Here is a 19,733-nt window from a genome sequence, read left to right as displayed (position 1 = left end):
ACCAAGGGGCTGTGGGCTGTGTGGCATTCCCTACCAGGGGTCTTTGCGGCACTCCCTAACAGGGGTATGTGCGGCACTCCCTACCAGGGGGCTGTGCGATACTCCATAGCAGGGGGCTGTGCGAAACTTCCTACCAGGGGCTGTGTGACACTCCCTACAGGGGGCTGTGTGGCACACCCTATAGGGGGCTGTGTGGCGCTACCTACAAGGGGGCTGTCTGGTGCTACCTACAAGGGGGCGGTCTGGTGCTACCTACAAGGGGGCTGTGTGGTGCTACCTACAAGGGGCTGTGTGGTGCTACCCACAAGGGGGCTGTGTGGCGCTACCTACGAGGGGGCTGTCTGGCGCTACGTACAAGGGGGCTGTGTGGTGCTACCTAAAAGGGGCTGTGTGGTGCTACCCACAAGGGGGCTGTGTGGCATTACCCACAAGGGGCTGTGTGGCGCTACCTACAAGGGGCTGTGTGGCGCTACCTACAGGGGGAATCTGTGAGTGGTGGGCTGATGGTCATTTTACTGTGAGTGGTGGGCTGATGGTCATTTTACTGTGAGTGGGGGGCTGATGGTCATTTTACTGTGAGTGGGGGGCTGATGGTCTTCAAGTGGTTTCCGCCTCTGACCTCCAATTGAAATTAATAGGAGGCAGAAAATACCTGCGGCGCTCGTTTGCAGCTTTATTGCCTGCGTCTTTTGCATTCGCTTCAACAGTTTAAGAAAAAACACAAAAAAAAGTTCACACAACGCTGTCAGTTGCTGAAGGAATTTTGAGGCAGAATTTTTTTGCCTTACAAAAAACGTGTGTGAACATACCCTATGTATGTAGTGCTTGTTCCTAGCCGTTTTCTGTCTTTATCTAAACAATTTTTGGTAGGGGGACCCAGAGGAAATTGTGTGAAACTCTGTACTAGGCTACAGGATCCCGTCATGGAGCAGCTCAGTTCGTCATGGGGACGGGGCCTAGGTGAGTAAAATTTTTGTTTTTGTTTGGGGGCACTGTCTACAAGGGGGAGATGGGAGACTGTATGGCACTGTCTACAAGGGGGAGGTGGAGGACTGTATGGCACTGTCTACAAGGGGAAGGTGGGGGGCTGTATGGCACGATCTACAAAAAGGAGGTGGGGGATTATGGCACTGTCTACAGGGAGGCTATATGGCAAAATCTACAGGGGGCACTATACTGTGTGGGGGCCACTAAGCAGACATTATACTGTGTAGGGGTACTACAGGTGGCATATTACTGTGGGCACAATTAGAGGACAAAATACTGTGTCCTTGAAGGGGTTGTAATAGATTATTAAATATTCTTATTATACTGTATGGGGGCACTAAAGCGGCATTATAATTTTTTTATGTGGCATTTTTTTTAATGATGGGGAGGGGCACTGAAATATCATATCTATCCTAGGGCCGGCCCTGTGTAGGAGCATGTTATAGTGCATAGTAAAACGTTATTAGTCTTACATGATGCTAATATATAAGTATGTGGACCACCACACATCTCAATCCAGGATGTCCAGTAGACTGCAAATTTAGATTTTGGAAAGAATGATTGGGGTGGAATTGGTGCAAGATTCGTGGAAAGAGGACGGAGAGGGAAACAAACTACAGACCCTTCTTCCTTGCATGGGCCCCCTCTGTTCTATGTGTACTAAAGTTTGCCATTACACAGTGGCATAAAAAACGATTTTATATATATTTATTGTACATTCCTAGGCATTCATGATTTATGATGATTCATATGTTTTTCAATTGTTGGTAATAAAGTGCAGGAGGCCTCTTTGCTTCATAGGAAGATATCAGTATTATAAATGGCATATGGTTGGTGGGGGCCCTTGTTCAGATTTTGCAGTGGGGTCCAGGAGCTTCAAGTTATGCTTTTAATTAAAAGCTGGTAGTGTTCTGCTGATGATGCATTCATTTATGTTGTCTTGTGACACATACTGCATACAATCTGATATATTTTACTATGAAAAAGGAAGAAGTATTTCAAAAGGAGAAGGAAACTGACAAGGTCCCATGTCATGTTGGGTAATGATACAGCAGCTGCTTTTTTTATTATTATTTTTGCAAAAGCACTTGAGTTTTTTTAATTTTTTTAAAACAGTTAACATTTACAATATACTGTTGTATTATTATTATTATTATTCCCCTTCAAGACATTTGACATACTGACCTCACTGCAACAGCAAGGATCGAAGATAACACCGATCCCAAACAATTAACCACTTAGATGCTGCAGTCAATAGCGACTGTGGCATCTAAGCTGTTAGAAAGCCCATTGCCCCCTGTCTCCGTGAGGTGATTGCGGGGTGCTGTTGGTTGTTATGGCAGCCTAAGGGGCCTACCGAAGGCACCCAGGTCTGCCAATTTTGTTCTTCTATCAAGCCCAGAAAAAAAACACATAATTGGTATCAACAAGTCTGTAAAAGTCTCAACTGTTACAATATAAGATTATTTAGCCTGCATGGTGAACACAATTAAAAAAATAAAAACGCCTCTCACGAAAAATGGAAAAAAAGTGATAAAAAATTTGCATGTACCCCAAAATGATACCAGTAAAAACTACAATTCAAACTGCAATTAAAAGCTCTCAAACAGCTCAATCGACAGAAAAATTAAAAAGTTATGATACCAGTATTATTAATAGCACATGGTTGGTGGCGGCCATGTTACAAATTTTGAATTGGGGTTCAGGACCTTTAAGTTTCCCCACAGACTACAGCTGGTCAATGTGGGGTCCCAGCAGGGGGACACTTTGTGTTCAGCTTATATTAAAGAGACCCTTCAAAGAAGTAGGGATTTTACCAAAGCAGACAATCTCTAGAAAGTGAATAACCATCTTTTAAGACCATGTTGTTTTTAGGTACAAGATTCTGTGCTAATTAATATATTAATTTAGAATTTACACTATCTTGCCAACAACCGGGGCTTTTTAATGACATGAATAAGCGTGACTTAAAAGCAAATATCTATGGATAAGTCGATCTGCCATCTTGGATTTTCAGGTGTTCTCCAGGGCTCTAATCTGCAAGAAATGTACACATAAAGCCCTGTTCACATCACGTTTTTGCCCTACGTTTAGCGTGTACGTCAGGAAAGCTCCCTATGTACATTCTTAACGTGTCCATAGGGCTCCATTAGCCCGACAGAGGCCAAATCTGTATCTTTCGCCCTCAGTCGAGCTATTTTATGCTGATATATCTTTTTTTTATTTTTTTAAATAAAGGATAGAATAACATAGTCCATCCCACCAGATATCGCCCAAAAACGTATAGATTGGTATAGTTTTTATTAACATGAAAGCCTATGGTTGACGTATGACACTGTATAGAATTTGTCACAGGTATACATGTGATGTATATGTATTGGGCTTTTCAATAGCATTTCATGATATATACGTTAAACAGATACCATTGTAGTCTATAGACAAAATATACGTTAAATGGATGCCTAATAAGTGGCATCCATCACCCATAGACTATAATGGTATTCGCGTAAAGGGTTGTCTCAGCTGTTCAACGGAAACTGTGCTTTTAGCATTTTCATTGTTCTGCTCCTCTGGACAATGGAATGCCGAACGCAGATGTGAACAGGGCCTAAGAAGTTATACACAGTATTGCAGTATCCACCAGATATTATATCATGCATGAATTAAAATGAGTCCCATGTGCAATAATAATTCCTCCAATGTCCCCTAGTGGCTCGTGTTACTTTCAACTGCTGCCCACAGTAAACAGCTTCTATTGAACTAATAATGGACCAGACAATCATCGCAGGGGCGTAGCAAGGGGGGGGAAGGCGGGGCATGTGCCCCGGGCGCAACTAAGAGGGAAGGTGGGGGGGCGCCAGGAGCATGACGGTGGCCTGCTGCCTCTCTTGAGGGGGCGACGGCGCCACTGAAACCAGCCGCCACCACCCCCTCCTGCACTGCAGGCGATGAGCGGCCGGGTACGTTCCGTGCCCGGCCATTAAGCGCCTTTCAACGACTCAAGCGGCGAGATTACCTCTTTGCACCACTTGAAAGGCGCTGCTTTACAGGGCAAGTCATAGTGCCCTGCCATTTAGCGCCATTCATAGTCGCAAGCAGCTCGATGACGGCATTGTGCGGCTTGCATCTATGAACGTCATCACCTTTGAACAACGCAAGCGGCGCAAGGATGTCAGAAGAGAGCAGGTCTGCATTGACATCGGATGGAACGGGAACGGGATTAAGGTGAGTATGTAAAGTTTTTTTTTTTTTATCCTAATAAAAATGTAAGTGACATTATCTACAGAGGGCTCTATCTACAGAGAGCAGGTTCTATCTTCATGGGGGGGCTATATACAGAGGTTGGCTCTATCTACAGGGGGGGCTATATACAGAGGTCGGCTCTATCTACAGGGGGGCTATATACATGGGTGGGCTATATGTGGAACACTATAGGGGAGCTATATGTGCAGCACTATTTATCGGGTGAGCTATATGTAGGGCACCATCTACAGGGGTGGGCTATATTTTGGACACTGTATACAGGGATGGGCTATATCTACAGGGGGCTATATATAGGGGTAGGCTATATATGGAGCACTATAGGGGGTGCTATATGGGAGACACTATATACAGGGGTGGGCTACATGTGTAGCACTATTTATAGGGGGAGATATATGTAGGGCACGATCTACAGGGGTGGCTATATGTGGGACACTATCTACAGGGAACTGTATGTGGGGTACTATCTACAGGGGCTCTATGGGGGTCACTATCTACAGGGGGATCTATGTAGGGCACTATCTACATGGGGCTCTATGGGGGCACTATCTACAGGGGGCACGGTGTGTGGGTGTGTGTTTGTGTGTGTGTGTGTGTATGTGTGTGTGTGGGACACAGTGTATAGTGCTATTATAATTAGAGGTGGAGTGTATGGTGCTATTATAATCATGGACAGTGTATAGTGCTATTATAATTAGAGATACAGTGTATGGTGCTATTATATTTAAGTGTCTGGCACCATGATAACTTTATATTTGTTTATAGGTGCAGAAATGTTTTAACAGTGAGAAGCTGAAGACATCTGAGTTGCAAACTGCAGAAATAGGCTGTGGCCGGGAGAAGTCATCATAGAGGTCTTGACCAGATAGAGAAAGAAAAAGAAAAACAACAACTAGAATCTGAGATCGTCACCAGTGAGTCACTTAATGTAAATGTTTATTCTGCCTTTAATTAGTACTGTAGTCACTGTATGATCCGCAGTGAGATGATGGGTGGTATGATTTTTTTTTGTGAAACAGCAACTCTCAGCATATCCTTGTCATTGTTTGGGCCATGCTGGGAGCAGTATACAATTTAGTGCAAACCTATACTGCAGGGGTTGCACTAAATTGAGCTGCATTCGTGCTGGAGTTGTATTTATGTACTGTGCTTGGTTCTGGTGTTGTATATATTTACTGAGCTTTGTTCTGGCACTGTATATATGCACTGAGCGTGGTTATGGCACTGTATATATGTACTGAGCTTGGTTCTGGTGCTGTACATATGTACTGATCTTGTTTCTGGAGTTGTATATATGTACTGAGCTTGGTTCTGGTGTTGTATATATGTACTGAGCTGGTTCTGGTGCTGTATATATATTATTAGCTTGGTTTTGGTATTGTATATACGTACTGAGCTTTGTTCTGGTGCTGTATGTAGAACTTTATTGCTTGTAAAATTTACAAATGGCTTTATGCTCGAGTTACATAAAAAAAATGTGGGAAAAAAATGAGAACTCATTGATTGTTAGGGAAAACAAACATGGCGAGGGGGAAGGAGATGTCGGGAAAGAGGTTTGGGGGGGGGGGGGGCGCCAAACTGAATCTTTGCCCCGGGTGCTGGAGAACCTAGCTACGCCTCTGATTATCGATGTGATCCAGCCTAAACAGGTGAAGAACAATTTAGATATTTATCCTGCAACTTGACCTTCTGATTGAAAAGCAATATTTGGCCAACACAAGTATGCAATGTAAACAGCGTAGGATAAATTTCCCTTAATTTGCTATGCAAATTGATTTGAACCATTAAATATGTTACCTTTTGTTTGAACCATTCCGTTAATTAGCTCTGAACTGTTTGCCGGAGATGATCAGCAGGCCATAAATAATCACTTTATATCTCTTTGGAATTGTCCTTACAAGAATATACTTACACAGATTCACTGAAGAAATTTCTGCGGCTGGAAAATTAATTCCATATAACCGTACGGGATTGTTACTGCAACATGTACATGGATTTCTGTAAACCCTATTCAGAAGTATGAGACAGTCGCAGACATTTCTGCAACAAATCTGCTTTGTGTGAATATACCCTAATAATCAGTAAGCAATTTTCCCAACTTGTACATTAAATGTGTAACACTTGAAAGGTCCAAAAACACAGTGGGGGAGATTTATGAAGACTGGAGTTTCAAACGTCAGTCTTAATAAACATTGTGTTGGTGTAAGATGCGACACAATAAATGTGTTGAATCTTTCACAATTTTGCCGCAATAAACACGACCGTGCGCCATCCATCCCTCCTTCTCTACGGACAAAAAATAAAAAAGAAGTATTCTCACTGCGCTTTTCCTCTTCTCCATTCAGGGTTCCCTCAGGCTCCCTCATCATGCTGCGGCTAATACAAGGTACTGTTGCCGAGCAGCGTCAGGGCCTTATATGCAACATCCTGAGTGCCACGTCACATATAACGTATGACGCTGCTCGGTATCAGTAGGTTGTATGAGCCGCAGCATGCTGAGGGAGCCTGAGGGGACTTGAATGTACGCTAGCCTTTCACAATAGTGGTGAGGGCGGAGTAAAAATGGTGAAAGTTGCAAATTGTGACATCTGGGTCGTTTTGCAACTTTTCCACACCAGAAAACTGGCATAGAAAGGTTGATAAGTTCAGGCTAATGAGTTCTAAATATTAAGCCATTATTTTCCTGACCTGTAAGAAATAGTAACAGTGATTTCTTGAACCTGTAAAGGTGAATTTAAATGTGGCGTAAATACTACGTATTTTCGTGTACTAAATTTTACACTGCAAAAAAACTCAAAATTTACAGATGGCGTAATTCTTTACATGTGATTTTGTCCTATGTGGAAAATGTTTATGTAGCATGCCAACTTGGATCTTAGAAGCAGAATATCTTCAGTGGCATTTCATATTCCGCACTGAAATCCGAATTGACCTAATCCATAGGATTCTGCAGATTTCATGGTGTTTTTACTGTAAAAGGTGTGTGGTTTAACCCGGGAAAAAAAAGTATGTGACGTACAGTATTTTAAGAGACTGGTTCGGAATGCAGTAGATCAGAAAAGGTGCACGAATAGGGTCCCAACCCAATCGTATTTAAGAGAAAGTATTCGGCACACTGAGTCGTGAGTTTCAATTTCTTAGAATTTATTATATTAGATGCCAAGGGTTTGGTGCGTGCAGCGTTTCGGTCAAAGGACCTTCGTCAGGCACTACAAGTGTACAAAACATTATACGTGAGTATATTTGCATCATATACATATATAAACCATAAAATTAACATAATACATGACATAAGTAAAAAGATGATAGGAAAAATAAAGTTGATAAGAAAAAATAAAATTGAAAATGAAATGTGCTATAGAGTAACACACAAAAAATTAATAATGTTACAACAAGAACAGAATCGGTAAATGGATGACATCCCAATCCCGGGCACAACAGCAGGATACAGTCAGATATACGGTATATAGTGGAATGTCTCCCAGCGGTCTAGATGATACACGGTACAATTTAGTAAATGACGATACCCATCGATCTTACTATTCCTTATTAACCTAATCCCTGATCTAGGAAGAATGTATGTTGATAGATGGTTTTGTGGAACCTTAGTCCAAGAGAAATATCTATACTTCAGCATTTAAGGAAATAAGATACAGCAAGGTAGGCATCCTATATTTGTTATTCTGTAGTTATAATTACTTATACAATGTATTTACGTTATATGGTCAAGTGGGCAAATAGCACAAGGTGATATAATTAGCATATAAGGTCTGTTGGAGGTCAGGCGACCCATGTACTTGTTTGCTGTAAGCTGGTAATGTGTTACCAGTTTACCATGTCTCTCCTTCAAGCTGACAATTCAGGGAATCCAAGTTAAGCATATTGCTTACTATCGTCTCACAAGTGCAGGGAAGGACTATAGTGAGTGCAGGGCTGTTAGAGGCTTACCTCGTTCCCCAAGGTTCCTGGTATATCCAGATGTATGGCGCTTTCTTCAGAATCGCGGGTTTCCGTTTTTTTGGCGCTAGTTTGAGAGTGCCACTCGTGGTTTCAATATCCCTGGATAGGGCGGGCGGTGGGCGTTCCTCAGCGCGCGTCTAACTATCGACGTCACGCTGAGGGCGTTCTACTAGTCAGGGGACGCTCGTGGTATCTCCTGTGAAGTCCCTGCCTAGCCGGCACCTGATTGGCTGGCGCCGTCTCCTGTCACTCCTACATTCTCGGGCGTGTGACTGCTAAGGGAAATCCCTGTTGTAGGTTCCTGGTTGGTCTCGCAGCGAGATACAACTTATGCCATGCCGGGGGTGCGTCCTGTTGAAGGGAAACATCAGCAGCGCTGATGTGGTAGGTTTTTTAAGCCTATGTTGCTAGGAGGATAAATTAGAAATAAAAATAGTGGTAGCCTGGATTGCAATAGATCTAGGCACAAACGGTGTCATCCACTACATGACAGGTTCGGGTAGATATTATGAAATGTTGTCTGGGGGCCTAGTAGTATCACATTTTTTGATCATCAAATGACATGCATCTATTATCGTTGATTTGTGTAAACGGGGGCAAGTAGTTCTATGTAATCATAAAACGAAAGGGAGAGGGAAAGTCAGTTATAGCGAAACATAGGAAAATCTCCTCTGTGTACGGGGGCACGTCAGCGGGAGAATACGCATGTTTGTTACCGTAGCCTAGTACCTTTATGTGAGTTACTACATCACCTTCTGAGCAAGAAGACCAATATTCTAAAGGATACCATGTTTAGCATATATCGGATGATGGTAGGCTATATGCCTTATGCTAGGTCAGCGTGTCTGAAAAAAGAGGCATTAGTCATATTTTGCATCAGTAATTGTTACTATTATTGCGTATTTACAAAAAACTGCTCACTTCGTATTCCCTATTCATGCCTCTGGGTTCCAATGTTTGCAATCTGTGGATCCAAAAAATAAAATTGAAAATGAAATGTGCTATAGAGTAACACACAAAGGACGAGGAGAGGCGGAAGGCAATTAAGAAGAAATCAATCGGGCAATGGAGACGAGATCACAGGTATGACCTCTACATCACAATCACTGATAGTCAATATCTCGTCCAAAACCCTGAGTCCAGCCCAGCTACTCCTTCTCCAGAAGGGCCTTTCCTTCTGCCCAACATACAGGTACGATTTGTTCCAGTTAGACATGGATCTTAATCATTTCTTCAGATCCCTGCGCCTACGGGTTTACTTCTCCAACATGGAGGAGCCCCGGAGGAACGAAGGGACAGATGTTAACCCTTCAGAGGGCCCAGTGATTACCTCCCGAAACTTTGGATTGAGGAACAAAAGTTTCTTCAACCCTCCAAAGAACTCACCTGCGTTGGAGACATTCATCAATCTGATCCACAGAGATGTGGACAGGTTTAATCATGACTTTAGACTAGGCCAGTTTAAAAGTCAGGCCAATTTAAGTAACCTGGACAGACAAGCCTTGTCTTCCCTTACCGGGGACAAGGATCTGGTTATTAAACCTGCTGATAAGGGGGGAGCAATTGTAGTGATGGACAGGTCCACTTATTTCAGAGAGATACATAGACAGTTACAGGACACTTCAGTCTACCTACCCGTGAATCAGGACCCTACCAATAAGATCGCATTAAAAATAAAGAACGTCCTGGAGAAACATAAGGCTCTAGGTACAATAGACCAAGATACGGTATCTTATTTGACCAATAGACACCCAGTCATACCCGTGTTTTATACACTTCCCAAAATACATAAAGGTCTAGATAACCCTCCTGGTCGGCCGATAGTGGCCTCCACGGATTCACTTTTTACACCACCCTCGAAATTTATGGAGAAACTCCTTACTCCACTTGTAAAGAATACAAAGTCTTTTCTGTTGGACACATCCAGCTTCTTAGGGATCATCCACACACTTGAGGTACTAGCTCCAGATGTCATCCTGGTGACCCTGGATGTTTGCAGCCTCTACACCTCGATTATACACACAAAAGGGCTAATTGCGGTCGAAGAGATACTTATTAAGGCTGAGAAAGAGAGAAAGATCATAGACCTAGGCCTTGATCTACTGACCATTATCCTAACCGATAACTACTTTCTATTTGAGGATACATATTTTATTCAAAAGAGGGGCACAGCTATGGGATCCAATGTGGCACCACCATACGCAAACTGCTATATGGCCCATTTTGAGGAGAATTTCATATACCCCACAACTATGTTTAAAGAACATATATTGCTATGGACCAGATATATAGATGACATATTCTGCCTATGGCAGGGCACCGAGGAGTCACTATTAAAATTCATGGAGTACCTCAATAACATTTGGCCGGAGCTGCAGTTTACACTGAATTTTGGCAAATCCAGGATTAGTTTCCTGGACACCATGGTCATCAAGGATGACAGTGGCCACCTGAGTACTGATTTGTTTACGAAAGAAACAGACAGGAATGGCCTCTTACACTACAACAGCTGTCACCCAATAGCGACTAAGAGATCCCTTCCAAAGTCCCAGTACACACGTATAACTAGGATAGTAGACGATACCAACAAGGAGCAAGCGCATGACCGACATGACTCAAAAATTTAGGGACAGAGGCTATCTAAACCAAACATTAAGAGAAGCACAACTGACGACATCTACCAGCAGAACCAGGGTCAAACCCAAATGTATACCTTTTGTGCATACTTACCACCCCTGTGCGTATAAGATACACCATATTATCAGAAAGCACTGGTCACTTCTCAAAGAAGCATACCCAAAAGTCACAGAATTCCAGACTCCATTTCTCCCATGCTCTAAGAGACCCTGTAACCTCAGAGATAGGTTAATAAGAGCAGATGTAGGATCAGCAAAGAGACCACCAAGACAAACTTTCCTTAATAACCCAAAAAGAGGGACCTTCCCGTGTCGATCTTGTTTACAATGCTCCCACATAATAAAGGGTGATACACTACAACATCCCCAAACTGGCGAGTGCATACCAATAAAAGAATATTTCATGTGCAATACCAACTATGTCATATATATGATAAAGTGCCCATGCGGGCTAGCGTATGTTGGAGAAACAACGCAGCGCATACGGGATAGAATAGGACAGCATAAGAGCAATATTCGATGCAACAAAACCCTACTACCAATCCCAGCACATTTTCTATCCAGAACACACAACATCTCGCAGTTGCGATTCCAGGTGATAGAGCACATACCAGCCCCAAGGAGAGGAGGGGATAGGATTAAGACACTTAAACGCAGGGAGGCATATTGGATCCACAGATTGCAAACATTGGAACCCAGAGGCATGAATAGGGAATACGAAGTGAGCAGTTTTTTGTAAATACGCAATAATAGTAACAATTACTGATGCAAAATATGACTAATGCCTCTTTTTTCAGACACGCTGACCTAGCATAAGGCATATAGCCTACCATCATCCGATATATGCTAAACATGGTATCCTTTAGAATATTGGTCTTCTTGCTCAGAAGGTGATGTAGTAACTCACATAAAGGTACTAGGCTACGGTAACAAACATGCGTATTCTCCCGCTGACGTGCCCCCGTACACAGAGGAGATTTTCCTATGTTTCGCTATAACTGACTTTCCCTCTCCCTTTCGTTTTATGATTACATAGAACTACTTGCCCCCGTTTACACAAATCAACGATAATAGATGCATGTCATTTGATGATCAAAAAATGTGATACTACTAGGCCCCCAGACAACATTTCATTATATCTACCCGAACCTGTCATGTAGTGGATGACACCGTTTGTGCCTAGATCTATTGCAATCCAGGCTACCACTATTTTTATTTCTAATTTATCCTCCTAGCAACATAGGCTTAAAAAACCTACCACATCAGCGCTGCTGATGTTTCCCTTCAACAGGACACACCCCCGGCATGGCATAAGTTGTATCTCGCTGCGAGACCAACCAGGAACCTACAACAGGGATTTCCCTTAGCAGTCACACGCCCGAGAATGTAGGAGTGACAGGAGACGGCGCCAGCCAATCAGGTGCCGGCTAGGCAGGGACTTCACAGGAGATACCACGAGCGTCCCCTGACTAGTAGAACGCCCTCAGCGTGACGTCGATAGTTAGACGCGCGCTGAGGAACGCCCACCGCCCGCCCTATCCAGGGATATTGAAACCACGAGTGGCACTCTCAAACTAGCGCCAAAAAAACGGAAACCCGCGATTCTGAAGAAAGCGCCATACATCTGGATATACCAGGAACCTTGGGGAACGAGGTAAGCCTCTAACAGCCCTGCACTCACTATAGTCCTTCCCTGCACTTGTGAGACGATAGTAAGCAATATGCTTAACTTGGATTCCCTGAATTGTCAGCTTGAAGGAGAGACATGGTAAACTGGTAACACATTACCAGCTTACAGCAAACAAGTACATGGGTCGCCTGACCTCCAACAGACCTTATATGCTAATTATATCACCTTGTGCTATTTGCCCACTTGACCATATAACGTAAATACATTGTATAAGTAATTATAACTACAGAATAACAAATATAGGATGCCTACCTTGCTGTATCTTATTTCCTTAAATGCTGAAGTATAGATATTTCTCTTGGACTAAGGTTCCACAAAACCATCTATCAACATACATTCTTCCTAGATCAGGGATTAGGTTAATAAGGAATAGTAAGATCGATGGGTATCGTCATTTACTAAATTGTACCGTGTATCATCTAGACCGCTGGGAGACATTCCACTATATACCGTATATCTGACTGTATCCTGCTGTTGTGCCCGGGATTGGGATGTCATCCATTTACCGATTCTGTTCTTGTTGTAACATTATTAATTTTTTGTGTGTTACTCTATAGCACATTTCATTTTCAATTTTATTTTTTCTTATCAACTTTATTTTTCCTATCATCTTTTTACTTATGTCATGTATTATGTTAATTTTATGGTTTATATATGTATATGATGCAAATATACTCACGTATAATGTTTTGTACACTTGTAGTGCCTGACGAAGGTCCTTTGACCGAAACGTTGCACGCACCAAACCCTTGGCATCTAATATAATAAATTCTAAGAAATTGAAACTCACGACTCAGTGTGCCGAATACTTTCTCTTAAGTACAGTATTTTAAATTAGAAGAAAACACCATGAAATCCACAACAATATCCCTAATACAATTCTGCAGAAAAGTCAACACCAAAAAACGGTGATCATTCCACAGGTAAAAACATGGAGAAAAAGCAGCATGTCTAAAAAACAGGCTGGTGGTTTTTTTTTATGTAGAGTTGGTGGTGTAATTTTATGCTACATATGAATTCTCCCTATATGTGTTAATGTGTTCCACATTTATATGTAGTTGCGCTATGAACATATGAGAAATACACTGGGATGTAAAACTGAAGATAAATATTGATTCTTTTACATTCATGAAGCTGTGGTAAATATATTCTTTGTGAGTTACCTGTGCACTTCAATTTTATTATAAATTGTCTTTGAAGTGTTCACACCGAGTGTCCTTATCTTCAGGAAACAGACAATCATAGTAATAAGCAACTTGAAACCCAGCTCTAATGAGAATGCCTCAGGATATGTGTTATCACCGTCAGGGATGATTCTAGCTTTTGTGCCACCTGAGGTGAAAATGTAAATGGCGCCCCCCCCTGAACTCAGAGAGACTCAAGGGTACACGTATGCACAAAAGCCTGTGTGGGTTGACATTGTGTTGTGATATATATTTTGTTGATTCTATTACTATTTTTCAGAATGCAAATGTAAGATGGTTGAAATAGACCTTAAACCAGACCCATGGTTTGCAGAGGCCTTGCAGTGCCAAAACAAAAGAAACACCTAGAAAAAGACCCCATTTTGGAAGACTATGGCAACACAAAACTAATTTTTTTCATTTTTTATTTTGTACAAGGTATCACCAAAATCTTATTGCCTACAGAATAAAGTTAACATGCCATTTTTACCGCACATTGAACACATGAAACCCAAAAAACAAGAGGAATTGCTGTTTTTTTTTCCCAATCCACCCCAAAAAATAATTAGTAAAAGTTCCTCAGTACATTATTTTAAATAGTGCCCTTAAGAATACAACTAGTCCTGCAAAAAACAAGTCCAGCAAAGTTGACAGAAAAATAACAAAATGATGGCTCTTGGAATCCAGGGGTGACAAAACGAAAATGGAAAAACAGAAATAAGCCTGGCACTTAAGGGATTAAAGGTGACCCACCGCACCTCACGATCACCGTAGTAATATCAAATTTACACATGATACAGCAATTTAACAGTCAACTACTATATACATACTATATGACACATTAGGGCTCAGTCTCTGGTGGTTATAGGGGTTGTCCAGGTTGGGGGCTATTTTTCATACTGATGACCTAGCCATAGGATAGGTCATCAGTATATGATCAGTGGCGGTCCGACTCTTGGACCCTGCACGATCAGCTTTTCCGGATGCCTCCGGGCAGCAGAAGCTATGCAGTGGTCGGTGCCGGAAGCAGAAGGCTCCAACCACTATATAGTGGCCGGTAGTGGCCAGTCTGGGTGTAAGACCCACACTGATCATATACTGCCAAGAAGTTTAGGTAGGTAAGTTAATGGTGGAAACACAAGGTGCTCAGTTTTTGAAAGATACAGTTTCAGATAGAGAGAGGAATTAATTTTAGAGACAGTGGACAAACAATCCCTGTTGTTTTGTATTAGAGCAGGGGTGATGTCATGTTAAGAGGTTTATTATTGGATGTCAGAAGCGTAGAGATGGTACTGAAAGCCAAATATGCTAATAGTTTGCCCAGTAGGGGCTGTGAAAAGGGAAAAGAGGAGAAGACCTAGGACTAAACCCTAAGGGACCAAAGCAGTGAGGGGAAGAGAAGAAAAACTGAAACCAGCAAATGTTACATTGAACAAGTCAGGTAAGAGAGATAGGAAGAAAACCAAGGGAGAACAGTATCCTTGAGGCCAATAGAGTGGAGGATACTCAGTAGGAGTTGGTGGTCTACAGTGTCAAATGCTGCAGAGACATGTAGTACTCCAAATCACCACCATACAGTTACTGGATAATACCTCGACACCATGACCACATATTACCACCACATAGAGAATGAATAATGCCACCATACTGTCACTGAATAATACAGACACACCTTGACCACATATTACCACTACATAGTGACTGAATAACACCACCATACTGTTACTGAATAAAATCCACTATACAAATACCAATATTACCACCATATATTGATCATATAGTGGTAAATACTAGTCCTACAAAGGCACTCTGCAGACCATATAAGTGAATAAAGTACCGTTACATCTAGTGACTCACAGGTGACATTTTCTCAGATTGGAGTCATTCATTCTCTCTTTTCTTTTTTGTCAGGGGCAGACCGCCATGATGACTTCTTCCAGCCACGACCTGTCTCTGTAGAATTTACAGCACAGAGATCTTTGGCTCCTTGAGTTTCCATTACACTCTGCACCTATTCCCAAACAGTAATAGGCCCTGCACTGTAATAGTGCTCCTCTTAGTGCTCTACACAGTAATAGTGCCCCCCAAACTGTAATAGTGCCACCACACAGTAGAAATTTCACCATTTGTCCCCCCCACTCAGTAGTAGTCCTCTTTTGTGCCCCATATAGTAGTTTGGTGCCCCTACATAGTAGTTAGGCCCCATATAATAGTAAGGCCCCCCCATAGAGTAGTTAGGTTCCCCCATATAGTAGTTATGTTCCCCCCATATAGTAGTTAGGTGATGCCATATAGTAATTAGGGCCCCATATTGTAGATAGGTGAAACTCATATGGTAGATAGGTGACCCCCCACATAGTAGATAGGTAAACCCCTTAATAATAGTTATTAGGAACCCCATATAGTAGATGGGTGCCCATATATATTACTTCGGTGCCCCCATGTATTAGATATGTGGCCCCAATGTAGTAAATATATGCCTCCAATATAGTAGTTAGGACCATATATAGTAGATAGGTGATCCCCATATATTAATTAGACCCCCCATCTCCATCAATAGCACCCCCTTTGGCTCCAATAATAATTAAAAAAAATGGAAACTCACCTAACCCCGTTCCCACGACAAGCTGCTGCGTCTTTGGCCTACTGCCTTGCACAGGTGGCGTGATACCTGCCCAGGTTGTTAGGCTGACATTCTCAGCAACTTCTAGTAGACTTCTCGAATTAGTGGCGGGACAGGGAGCCAATGGCTTTCTGCTCCACCGCAGTGAACTAAACAGCGCTCGCACAGGGCCTGGAACTGGTGAGCCCCCTCCCCTTCGGACCTGGTCACACCCCCTGTGACCGCGATCATTACACCCTGGATAGATAAGTAGATCGATAGATAGATAGATAGATAGATAGATAGATAGATAGATAGATAGATAGATAGATAGATAGATAGATAGATAGATAGATAGATAGATAGATAGATAGATAGATAGATAGATAGATAGATAGATAGATAAACCCTTAACCTACCCTGCATTCACTAAATTAAATAAGGATTACACTGTGCCTCCACTTCTTATGCCATCCCCCCTGCTGCCACACTGCAAGTTCCAACATCCTCTTGCGTGAGCCACTGAAGGCCATCCCTTCAAGCTCCCATCGTCTCCCTGTCCCTAGGATGAGCTATGAGAACAAGACAAACTGGAGTAGGCAGTGTGATCATCTGGGCAATGTTCTGCTGGGAAACCTTGGGTCCTGGTATTTATGTGAATGTCACTTTTACTCATACCGTCTATTTGAACATTGTTGCAGACCAAGTACTCGCCTTTGTGGCAATGGTTTTCTCTAATGGCAGTGGACTTTTCCAGCGGTATAATTACGTCTTGCCACATTGTAAAAATTGTTCCGAAATGGTTTTAGGAACATCATAAACAGATCAAGTTGTTGACTTGGCCCTCAAATTCCCCAGATCTTAATCCAATCAAGCATCTGTGGGATATGCCAAAAAATCAAGTCCATTCCATGTAACCCCCCACCTTGCAACTCACAGGACCTAAAGGCACACTAAACCTTAAAAAACATAAACAAATTAATAAATACATATATAAAATTGTCCCGTACAGGTGAATTTCAACAAGCAGAAGGAACAAGTAGTTTTGCTGAAATCTTGCAGACAAAACAGATGTGGAAATTTATCAATGGTTTAAAGGGTACCCGAATTTATAAAATTTCCAAAATGGCGCACATGGCATAATATATTTAATAGATTTACCTACTCGCTAGGCAATTGAGACACATTTTTCCCTTATTACACCTTTTTTGTCTGGCATACATATTGTATACACTGATATTTTGTACCAATAATTTCTCCTCTCAGCTACATCCTTTCTGCTAAGCACTTTTCAAGTCTGTGAAGGTAAATTTAGTTTACGCCATGGACTCCAATTATTGGCGCAATTTGCATTAAAAATCTTCTAAATTATCTTTCTCTGTACTCTTGTAGGAAACTACTTTTAGGCCATGTCCAACTTTCATGTTCCTGTATATATCGTTAAAAATTATAGAAACGTGAACATGGACCTAAAATAAGGCCATATAAACAAGGCCTCAGTATGAATTGCTACATATCTAGTTATTATTATTGTTGCCCCAAACATGAATTATGCACAATAAAAGTGGAACTCCGGGTACAAGGCCATTTTTACTAGTGTTTCCAAAAAACCTATTCTTGGAAATACTTTTTTACCTGTTTAAAAAGTACAATTTTTATAGAAATCTGGAATGTGTATATCATATATAAGAAACAATTTAAGCAAAAATGTATTATTAAAAATAATTACACGTTATTGCACTGTTGAAAAAAAGTTAACTTATTGAATGATTTGCAAAAAAGTTGGATATGCATTAAGCCTTCTTTACACAGGTTTTTGTCCTGCGTTTTAAACTGCATGAAAAAAAGCTTGTAAAAACGCCATGCGATTTAATAGCATTTTTTATGTGCATTTTTGGTGGCGTTATTTTTTCAGTGTAATTTTGTACATGCATTCTGTTAAAACAGCAGAAAATATGGCATACCTAAAGAATGCTGAGTTTTGAGATAACGACATAAAAACTATACAAAAATGGCACAAACCAAAATGCAATGTATGCAGGCTTTTTCATGTTTTCATAGATTTTAACACCTTAATGATCACCTTAATGATACACCTTTTCAGAGCAGTCATAAAGGGTACTTATGTCACAGCACCACCTTTTCACAGTGCTGTGTCATAAGCCACACAAGTGTCCCGTGCTGGCTAGAGTGGGTGCCGGCTGTCTAAAAAGAGAGAGGGGCTACTGCTCTAACTGCCGGTTACCAGTTACCTCTGATCCCAACCGGTTAACCTCTTAGAATGGCGACCGTGGCATCTAAGTGGTTTAAGAGGGAGAGGTTCTCCCTTTTTCACTCCTTTGGCACCCATGCAACGTGATCATGGCGTGCCAGTGGGTCTCCACAAAGGCCAGTGGGTCTCCCATCAGTAGGTGACTATTAGGCCCTGTTTTGCACTGACCGCCATAATACACTGCAATACATAAGCATCGCAGTGTATTACAAACTAGGTCAAATGGTCACAACGTTAGATCTCATAGTGGGACAAAAAAAAGTAAAAAACAGATCAATAAAGTTTTTCAGAAAAAAAATTGAAATCCCAAGTAAAAAAAAAAAGAAAAGAACATTTTTTTCCTCATAGTGCTTTATGAAAAAAAAACTTAAAAAAATAAAAAAACGACACCTTATTGGTATTGTGTCGACCCAAACTATACAAAGAATTACATTATTTAACCCACATGATGGATGCCGTAAAAAAAAAAAAAAGTCAGAATTCCCGTTTCTGTTCATCCTGCCTTACGAAAAATTTTAATGAAAAGTTTCATATTTACTCCAAAATGGTACAAAAAATATATAAAAATCATCCTACAAAAAATAAGCCCTCTTACTGCTACGTCGGCAGAAAAAATAAAAAATGTTATGGCTCTTAGAATATGGTGGCACAATAAAACAAACACTTTTTTTTTTTTAAAGTATTTTAATTGCGCAAATGTAGTAAAACATTAAAAAAAACTATATAAATTTGGTATCGCCGTAACTGCAACGATCCGCAGAATAAAGTTATTATGTCATTTATACCACATGGAAAATGGCAGAAATTTAAGAGGCAAAAAAGACAGAGTTGTTGCTTTTTTTTCCATTACACCCACAAAAAAAGTTTATAAAAATAAATCAATTACCGTATTTTTTGGACTATAAGACGCGCCTGACTATAAGACGTATCCAGGTTTTAGACCACAGAAAATATGAAAAAATTTCATATTTTACTTCTTTTACAAAGAAAAAACTATTGGTTAAAAAAAGATAATTAGTTCAGTTTCACCACATTCTGAGAGCCATAACATATTTTTCCATCGTTTGAGTGGTGTGAGGGCTTATTTTTTGCGGGACGAGCTGTAGTTTTTATTAGCACCATTTTTTTGGTACATACGATT

This window comes from Rhinoderma darwinii, chromosome 2 (assembly GCF_050947455.1).
Source record: "Rhinoderma darwinii isolate aRhiDar2 chromosome 2, aRhiDar2.hap1, whole genome shotgun sequence".
Taxonomy (NCBI): Eukaryota; Metazoa; Chordata; class Amphibia; order Anura; family Rhinodermatidae; genus Rhinoderma; species Rhinoderma darwinii.
Note: the sequence above shows the minus strand (reverse complement) of the source record.